A 10,539-nucleotide genomic window follows, 5' to 3' on the forward strand; every position below is an offset into this window, starting at 1 on the left:
TATGGGTGATAAGGAGAAAATTTTCAAAATTTAAGTTCTTTAAACTTTTCAAACTAACACTCTTTTAAGCGGCATAACAAGGCGTACAAATAATGTGTAATAGACATAAATCTAAAAATGCAGAATTTTATCGCAGTGCCGAGAAATGCGCGAAGAAAACACCTATTTTACGCGTCATTTCTTTAGTCAAATGCAGTACATCCCTGTAATTCTCTCCATTTGAACTAAGTCTTCTTCTTCCAATTCTGGATAACTATTACGTCCTTTCTTCAGGTACGTCATCACTTTCTTTACATAGCCCAGGTGCAACGCGTGCATCGGATCACTGGGGGTATCTTGTATTAAATCCAAGCTCGGGTCAAGGTCAGAAAAACTGGTTTTCATGTTCTGATTATTTTCCTCTAACTTGCGGAATTTCTCGTCAGACCTCGGCGTACCCATATCTTGACTGTCACTGGGGTAAAATACATTCATTGATTCGAACAATACCAAGTTCTTTTGACGGAGATAAGTCTGTGAAAAAGCCATCCCTGGAAGGTCACAGTGTGGGCATCCATTTTTTGATCCATGGCCAAGAATGCCGAATACATCGGCTCTGGCAACGGCATCGTGGATGATGGTTCTACATTGAAAGGTATGTCCAGGTAATCCTTCTTGAATTAGTTTGTTGATGAATCGGGTAACATTATCCAGAAAGTTGTAACTGTAGGGACGCTTCCTCGTCTTCTCAAATATGCTGACTGGCAATATAACACTGAAATCCTTGTTGAAGAATAACCTGAAATAATAAAGAAGAATTAATAATAATAGCATTTAATACCTTAGACTTAAAATTGTAGTCACTGATTTATAAAACGTAAAGGCTGGTAAAATTTTACCGTAAAAGTGGTAAAAACTAGGTTTACTTATGGTATTAATTAAGTCCTGGTATACAGTAAGACAGATTTTTATATATGTATGCAATAGAAAAAAGTATCAATTGTAAACTTAGTTTTCTTTCTTATTTGTTTATTGAATGGTTTCCTAAACTTTGGCTTTAAAATCTGGGCTGTCAATTGATGTAAAACAAATATTTTGATATCCTTTGAAATATAGGCTGCCAATCCTAAAAATACCTTTTCGAGGGTCATGCTGTATATGAAAAGAACTTTATCCCAACCCAACCCTTTCAAATCCACAATATATTAATTACTTACCTAATCCAGACAGTATAATAGGAGATATGAGATCCCTGAGCTGCTTTCACTCCGTCGCCCGAGATGTCAAAAGTTATATGATCATCAACGGCCTGTTGTCCATTCAACCGTTTAAAGTCTGTGATGGCGTCTTGGAGGATCTCATAGGTAGGGAATCTGGAAAAAGAAATATATTTTTAACTAAAACTTGCACAATTCAAAGAAATTTTGCACCATCGGGCTCCAAATAATATTACGATGAAAAGTAATGGAACAAGGATGACAACATCCATTAAAACCAAAGCACTGAAACGGTACGACAAACGGACATTAACAATTGTGAAGTATCTGAACTGAATTTAAAAATATTAAAGTCGAACCAAAATTGTATGTAAGTAAATTTGTTAAAAAAAAATGCTTCAAGAAGGATAAGGTTTATGCACATACTTAAATTTTAAGGAATTAATTATAGAGTGGCTTGGCTTATAATATTGTTCTCAAGTTGTCGCAGGAAGCAATATACCAAAGAATGATCAAACTGATAATTAGAACACTTGAAAGTTTGTTGTTAAAAAAGGAGAAAAATCGACATGTTTAAAATGGACGTACGGAAATTCTGGTAATGATTATAGAAATGCTACGCTTTCTAAATCGTATATAAACATACCTGCACTCAATCAGTGAACCAGGAGCATTTGTAGGATTATATTTGTTTTCTTTGATTTCAACTTTGTATTTGGGTTTGAATAATGTATTATATGACGGAAATTTGAAAATACACGAGCGTTTCAGAATCGCCAGGATGATTCTAACTTTGTTGTGAGAGATGGGGTTGTCTAGAACACAAACGCTTCTGAAATCATTAACAATTTCTTTCTCAAGTTCTGTAAGATGTTTGAAGGGATCCCCGTCATGATCGCCATCAGGTTCGTCATCAGGGTCATCGTCATCATCTGGGTCAAAATAATCTTCAGGTATATCAAACAATTCGACGTGTTCCCAGTCCTCGGCATCTTGAATGCTGTCATTGTCTGCATCATTATTATCGTTGGTATTATTGTTGTTAATATTGTCTACAACAATATTAATGTAGTCCGTTTCTTCAGGATTGTTATTTAATCGCTCCAAAACTTGGTTTGCGTAGCATTGATAATATATACTTTCGGTTTCCTTTGTGAAGTTGGTATTGCAGCCTGTACAAACTTTACCTAAAAAAATACGATGTTAAACATGATGTTTTATAGTTATAAACCTTCCCGGGACCTATGTGAAGGTACCCTGTAAAGGAGAACCCAATCGGTTCAGCGGTTAGCAAGATCCTTTTGAACAGACACACAGACATCCTGTTACTTTAGTATAAGGATAATGCCGTAAAGAAAAACTAGTCAAATTAGAAAGTTAAAAAATTAAAAATTCCAGAAAAAGTAGATAAATGTAGAGAGTGGGTGAAGGTGGGTTAGGTTAAGGGATCCCATGTAGAATATACACCCCTGGAACAAGGATATCTTGAGACAAACTTAACTAACGTTTGATCAAACCAATTGTTTGAAATTTAGATTGAAAGGAAAATAAAAAACAAAAATTGGGAGACAATGTTTGGACAAACAAACAACAAACAGACAGACTGACATCGTTCTACTTTATATTACAGATATTGTAGGTTACCTTTTGACGATGCAGTTTCGTTCTCATATTCCACATCCATCAAATCCTCCTGCTGTTCTTCTTCTAGTAATGGCTGACTGTCTTCACTTTGTGGAGGTTTCTTGCGCCATTTTCTGTTTCTCGTTGCATTACAGAAGAGTTTTCTTATGGACCTCAGTTTATGCTGCAACTGGAAAAAGATTACATAATTAGTGAATTACTTATTTAAAATAATATAGGGGAGTTGTTATGGATCGTTATTTGGGCAAGCTACACGTGTCAATTGATTACAGTACATATGACTATACTGGTGTAAGAGCAAGCATGTTTATAGTGCGCTGACTGCAAGTGAAAAATAGAAATTAAAGTCGAGCATAGATTATACTTTAAGTACAGTAATGAAAAGTAAGGTCTCATCTTAAATATGTAGAAATAATTAGTTGTAAAAAGTCACCTGTACATTTTTCCTCTTATCTCCACTTCTTATACGCTTCAGTAGAGCTTTAGAGAGTGTACCAATCAAATTGTCTCCCATTTCAATAACGTCTAACAGGGGTGTATAGGTAACTCCTGAAATAAGAAGTATATGTTATAATCAGGGATGTATATTCTGCATGGGATCCCCTGCTCAGGGGGGGGGGGGGGGAAATAAAAAATAAGTGGTTGGAGGAAAAAAAAATGTAAAAATTAAGAAAACTGAAAACATTTTTTCCATTTTGCCCCCCTCCTTGGTTAAAAAAAGTAAAGAAATGTGTGGAAGGAGGGATAAAATAAATGAAATATAGAGTTCTTTAAATATTTTTCTATTTTCCCCCCTACTTTTTCAGAAAAATCTAGGGGGGAAAAAAAATAAAAAAATTTGTAGCAGGGGAAAAAAAATAAATCTTGTGCAGAATATACACCCCTGGTTATAATAATAAGGTTATTACTTGTTTACATATAACGAAAGAAGGAGAAAGTAAAAAAGGGGGGGGGGGGGAGTGACACTTTTTGAAACCAAAATTAAATGTCAAAGGAACTCACAAAATAAAGAGTTAGAGTTACAAACATAAGAAAATACCCTTATTTATTCTTTGATTGTCTATAAAATTAATTAAACTTACCTATCAAAATTGTGATCCAATTATACATACGTCATCCAGCGTTGGTCTGACATTTTTTTACTTTGAAAAAAATAACTATATACAATATACATAAAATTTTGTTTGTTCCAGTCCTGACCTGGATAATACCTATATAAATTTCCTGCCTTCCCTGAAAAGCCGACAAACGCATATATAATCGAGCCCCACTGGTCGTGACTTTTGCAGAATTCTGCAGTTGCATGGAGTTTTATTATAACAACAATGTTGAACCCAGAAAATTTGTTAATTTGCTATAAAATAAATAATAATAAATAATATAAAACAACATAACAAAAATATCAAAAAACAAAAACAAAAAATAAAACATATCAATTAAGATCTCCTAGAGAGCTATAGCCAGAAGCTTAAAAAACTGTACACGTGCATACGTAATCGTCGGCTTTAGGGGTAAATAATGTTTATTAATGTTTATATGCAGGAAATTATATATCTGCACGACCAGTGGGGCTCGATCACTGTCACCATGGGTACTTAATTATAAAATATATGGGCGCTGCAATCAAAGAGAGGTTAACGTAAATGTTCTGAAAGAACAAATTGATGTTATCCTCTTAGGAAATACCCCCCCCCCCCCTAGAAAAACGGCCCCTGGCCTCTACCTAGCCGTATAACTTAACCTAGCCTAACCTAACCCAGCAATTTAGTTTGGGGGGGGGGGGGATGGGGAGTTAAATAATACAAACAAAATTTTCTAAGAGGATAACGCCACAAATTACAATTAAAATTCGCTTTCAGCATGGATATCCGGAGGCTGGATGAAATCGCCGGCGGCGAGCTCGGCTTCTCCTAGCTTCTCCTTTCTCTTCCCTGAAAGGAAAGAACATTGAATTAAAAATGAGAAAACTAAAGCGTTTTTTAATGAAGAAACTCAAAGAATTCTGAAACATTTTTTGGTTAAAAACAATTTTTTCCCCTGCTACAAAAGACAACTAGCCATGAACAAGAGCAGGTGATTTGAAGCAACTTCCATCATTGATCCACTTATTTCTTTTTTCCCCCTCCCCCCCCCCCCCCGGAGCAGAATATACACCCCTGCAATAATTTCGTAGTTTTTACCTTTCCTTATTCTTTCCTGCTCGTCAGAATGTGAAGAACTCATGGTCTTGAATATTATCAGGGCCGAGCAGGTTAATCTAAATTAAGAAAAGAGATGTGTTACTCTGGGTTTTATTTAGAAAAAAGGGCTGACGTTGGTGAGGAAAGGTGCACAGTCGGCTTCATGGTCAATGACATATCTCTCGGTATCATCCAGGCAGGGTCTCTCGTTCTCGTAGAGATTCTCGGGCATAGGTTCATTCTTCTTTAAGTGTGTCTCTACCCAACCGTGATGGTATAACAGTTTTACTATTTCAACAGCGTCATCAATGCCACATGATTCTTCTTGAACTCGAATATTTAGCTTGGAGAAGAGTCTCAACATCCTAACCATGAGGGCGTCCCATCTGTCATGCAGCTCGTGGTATTGGTATGGATCCATCCTAATTTGAGGAATGATTATTTTGTTTGTCTTGTTTATTTTTGGGAGGGGTGTGATTAATGTTTTTTAACTTTCCGGTATTTTATTTGTCCTTAAACAAGGGGGGGGGGGGGGAAGGCCTGGAGCTCCGGAACCTGGAGGCCTATCCAAAAAATCTTAAAACTTGGGAAAATTCATCATATAAGAATGATTTTATCCCTAATAACCTATACTCTCAGTCCAAAGATAAAGCCTATACTCCCTGTTTACGCAAATGTGTCAAAACTCCCCCCCCCCCCCCCCCCTATTTATTTAAAACAAATTTTGTAGCAGGAGAAAAAAAATAAATCTTATACAGCTAATATACACCCATACCTGTTATTATGATGTACGCGTACCCAGGTGATTGACTTGAATAGCCTGTTATTCAGAACTATCTGAAAAGGTAGAATATTTAAGAAATAAAAAATTACAAAATAAAAATAGCTCGTATTCATTCGAATCCGGTGGATAGGAACAGGTGTTCTCATTCATACGCAAAAAAACTAGGTAACTAGCATATCGTATTATATGCATGGTTTTCTACGAATATAAAAATCTAAAAGCATAAGATTAAAAACAGTTATTTTTAGCCAGTGCCTCCGGCACCTCTGGGCAAAAAAAGTAGTTTCATTCTTATAATTGTACTCCTATATTTGCGAAAATCCGTTTATACTACGGTGCAAGAAATATATTTATTAATTTTACATTTAAAAAAGTCCTGTATATTACGTAAGCTAAAAAGAGTCCCAAAAATGGGAGAAAAAACGAATACGAAGAATATTTTACAAAGAATTTTCAATAATTAATGATAAAATTTGAATTATAAAACAGAATGTTACATATTAACTTCAAAATTCACTGTAATTTCACTAAAAATGATTACTAAAATACAAAAATGCACCGTAGTCATATAGTCCAGTTGAATATTGCGCCGATGGAAAGTTACGGTTGCCAACATACAGATTGAATAGGTGGCAAAACACTTTGCAAGACAGTTATATTTTTAATCGTAAAATTGCAACGAATAATAACATTTCATGAATTATATAAGTTATGCAGTTTTAATTAATTAACCGGTAAAATATTAAAATGATATTATATACATAAGGTGTTTTTTAAAGTTTGGCAACTTTGTCGAGCACGCTGATTTGATCATCTGAAAACAGGGTTACGAAAGTTAAATTAATGTAAATTTTTTTTAATGTGAATGTAATATATTTTTGCAATGACTTAAATGAAATATCATCGATAAAATATAAAAAAATATATTGCAATGGATATAAAAGAAATATTTTTCAATATAAAGTTGTATACCTGTACAGAGCATGTGCATGAATGCCGCTATACCGATTGAAAACTATTGTAAACAATGAGTGTTATATTTCAAGTCTCTTAGAGAAAATACGTGTTATATCCAAGTATGATTGACAGGAGATGGTCCATGTCACAAGATTTATATGAATGTCAGTTAAGAACGCCTAGAGAGCTGATATTCAGAAGTTTAAAAAAGTACGTGTCCACCTTCAGTCTTGGCTGTTAGTATATGGACCCTGCAATCAAAGAGTGGTTTGCGTAAAAGTAAGTGTTTAAATAATTTTAATATAAAAACATTAATAATGTAGGACCTTGAGCGTACGGTTTTAGGCTGCCTTCGATAAACAGTTTAAGTTTTACTAGTGGCTATGCCCCTTAGAAGCCTCGAGGGGCACTTAAAGTAGGAAGAGAAAAGTCGAGGCCTCATCCTATTTTTAATTTGAGTTTCAGCTATAGATTAAAATAAATAAAAAGCTTCGTTGTAAAAGAGAACAATATTAATATATTTATATAATAGGATAATTGTTTTAAGCCTTTTTTAAGCCTTTTTGATTTGATCTAAGAAACACTTTTTATCCTATTCTTAATATTAAATAATCCGGGTTTAATATATATAAATGTAAAAGAAATATTAATAAATTATATTTAAATTGAATATTGTTTTTCAGGTTCAGCAACACTGATTCATCAGAAATAACTATTTGGGCGCTGCAATTAAAGATTGGCGAGATAGAAGTAAGTGTTTAAATAATGTAATAAAAAAATCAATATAATTTAGGACCTTACGCATGGTTTTAAGCTGCTACGATAAACTGTTTGTTTTATAATTTTTTAAACCTTTTTGATATATGATATAAGAACGACTTTTTATCCTATTCTTAATATTTAAAGTATTCTACTATTAATATATATAAATAATAATAGAAATATTAACAAATTATATTTCAATTAATATTGTTTTTCAGACTTAACCAGGAATCAGATTCGTGAGAAAATATATGGGCGCTGCAATTAATGAATGGTTTACATAGAAGTAAGTGTTAAAATAATTTTAATAAGAACATGGATATTTTAGGCCATGTTATTAAGACTATCCTTTAACGAAACCTTTTTAATTCAACCTTGCTACGAAGCCTTGTGTGATGGTAGAGTGTTTGAGTTCTTAGGGAACCACACTAATTACATAATATTATCTTGAGTTAGACAGGTTTTATAAGCTGTAAACAGACTAATACAATTAGATATGTCATTATCTTTAAATTATTTATTATAATCTATATAATAGCACCTTTGAAATAAGCTCATATTATATCCAACCTATATTCGCCCTTTAAGGTTTATGATTGTTTTAAGCGTAACGAATTTTTATACCCTTAATAGAAAGATATTATAAGATGTGTTTTATGTAAAATAATATTGAAAATATATATAAATTATATTTCAATTAATATTCTTTTTCAGGTTTAGCTTCGCACACAGCTGGGTGTATTCTCTGATTATAAGCTGACCGCAATTCGATCGTGGAACATTTCTTGCACCAACATGAAGCTGTTGCCATCAGAAATTCATCCGTTAAAAGTAAGTGTTTAATTATTTGTAATAAAAGATAGTTGGAATAATCCTACACGCAACTACGGCAACACCTCGGCCCCAAAAGGTAGTTTCCATGTATACAAGCATAACAAATATGAAGTTAATATACACAGACACACATCGAACTACCTTTATGAAACTGTATACTAAATTATATTAACAATTAAGCTATTATTAAATTTATTAGATAGATATTAAACTGGTTAGACAAAAGTTAATACATAAAAATAATGTACTAGATAGGTAGCTATTTAAAATTAGATTTTACTACTTTATATTATTGAAACAGTACATTCAGGATATTATTAAAATCTAAACAGCATTACATTCATCCTCGTGCATGTTTACTTCGTGAAGAACAGCTGCCAGTTCGGCAGCCTGGGCAGCGGCGGGCAGCAGAGGGGAAGGACGGCAGCGATTAAGATGTGTAGTAATCCATCCATGCTGATATAACCTCTTACAAACCTCCCTCTGGATCTCGACATTGTCAGTTCTGGCTCTAATCTCTAGACTCTCTCTTAAAACTAACATACGACTATTTAATTCATACCATAACTCCAAATTCCCGTTATAAGACATTCTTAGTTTCTCTCAGTCTGGTTATGTATTGATAACTGAATTAAACTTTCTCTAATAAGCAGGCACGTACACAAGCTGTATCTACTTTCTCCATGAAATTTTCCCAAAACAGTTAACTTTCCTTTTTGTAAGGCCTTTTTGATTTGTTAATCCTTTAATTGCTTAATTTAAAAATGAATATTCTTTTTCAGGATTTTGGAGTTGAACCAGTTTTGAAGTGTGGAGCTTTGCAGTTCCATGGAGAACAACTTGAGTTCCATCTCAACATGTAACAGTCACAGATTATACAAAAAATTTCATTATTTATTATGACGACAATGTTGAACCGAGAAAATATGTTAGTCAGTTAAAATTAACAAATAATTTACAGAACGATACTAATAAGTTTTATTATGACGATCAATGTTGAACCGAGAATATTCTGTTAGTCAGTTAAAATTAACTTAAATAAAGCGTATTGATTACAATCAGTGTTTATTATGACGACAATGTTGACACCTAACATTCCACAAGCTAAAATTCTAAAAAATATTGACTTTAACATATAAAGCGTATTGATTACAATCCGCCCAATCGGTGTTTATTATGACAACAATGTAGAACCGAGAAAATTTGTGTCAGTTAATTAAGTTCTACTCGAGAGCTCCAAACATTCCACAAGCTAAAATTCTAAAAAATATTGACTTCATTACACATTTGACAGGTGTATGGTATGTTATTTACAGAAACGATACTAGTAAGTTTTGTAGTTTCAGTATTGACCTGGATAATATCTATATGACCTGTTATGTTATAATATGAAATAAATTCTAAATAAAATCATTATCATCATTATATTTTATTTGCGATTTTTATCATTAAGTAGAAGGATGTTTGTTTGGAAAAATCTGGACTTAGCCTAAAAATTTACCTAAAAATATTGACAAGAATTTAATTAACAAGTAAGAATAGAAAAACCTACCTTAAATACTGGAGATCTTGAGGCAAGTATAAACTTGTGCACTTTTAATTTGGAGGTACTAGTTTCTATCAAACAATCAGTAAACTCTGGATCCTCAAAACAATTCTCCAGGTCACCAGAGAGACAGGATACTGCACTTTCAGGTCCAGGTTTTATAACTTCCAGCCAAATAGTCAGAGTACCTCCAGGTAGGAGACTTGCCTGATTGTTCTTCAGTACATTAATCTCCATAAAAGCAGCATTACAATTTCCCTCTCCAGGTGGCACTGTTATCAATCGACATTTAGGCATCAGTACTAGACTGTTGTTATCTTGGATGCCAATCTTTTGTAGTTTCAGTATTGACCTGGATAATATCTATATGACCTGTTATGTTATAATATGAAATAAATTCTAAATAAAATCATTATCATCATATTTTATTAATTTCATATTCCATATTACGAAAGCAAATAGTGCTGAGTAAAAGGATGTTTGTTTGGAAAGTATTAGGTCTGAATATTTCCTCATTATATTTTATTTGCGATTTTTATCATTAAGTAGAAGGATGTTTGTTTGGAAAAATCTGGACTTAGCCTAAAAATTTACCTTGTCAATTTTTACCAAAAAGTTGGTCAAATTTTACCAAGT

The 10,539-nt window shown here is 33.2% G+C and overlaps 1 long non-coding RNA gene across 1 annotated transcript; it reads left to right on the forward strand.

The window, feature by feature from the left end:
• The first annotated feature begins 5,736 nt into the window (after positions 1-5,736).
• LOC145317152 (uncharacterized) lies at positions 5,737-9,869 on the forward strand. Its single transcript, XR_013878933.1, has 5 exons — positions 5,737-7,040; positions 7,445-7,511; positions 7,742-7,809; positions 8,238-8,354; positions 9,140-9,869. It is a non-coding gene; the product is annotated as an uncharacterized LOC145317152 (long non-coding RNA).
• Positions 9,870-10,539: the final 670 nt, after the last annotated feature.

This window comes from Acartia tonsa, chromosome 1, assembly GCF_053477335.1.
Source record: "Acartia tonsa isolate MP-2025a chromosome 1, ASM5347733v1, whole genome shotgun sequence".
Lineage (NCBI taxonomy): Eukaryota > Metazoa > Arthropoda > Copepoda > Calanoida > Acartiidae > Acartia > Acartia tonsa.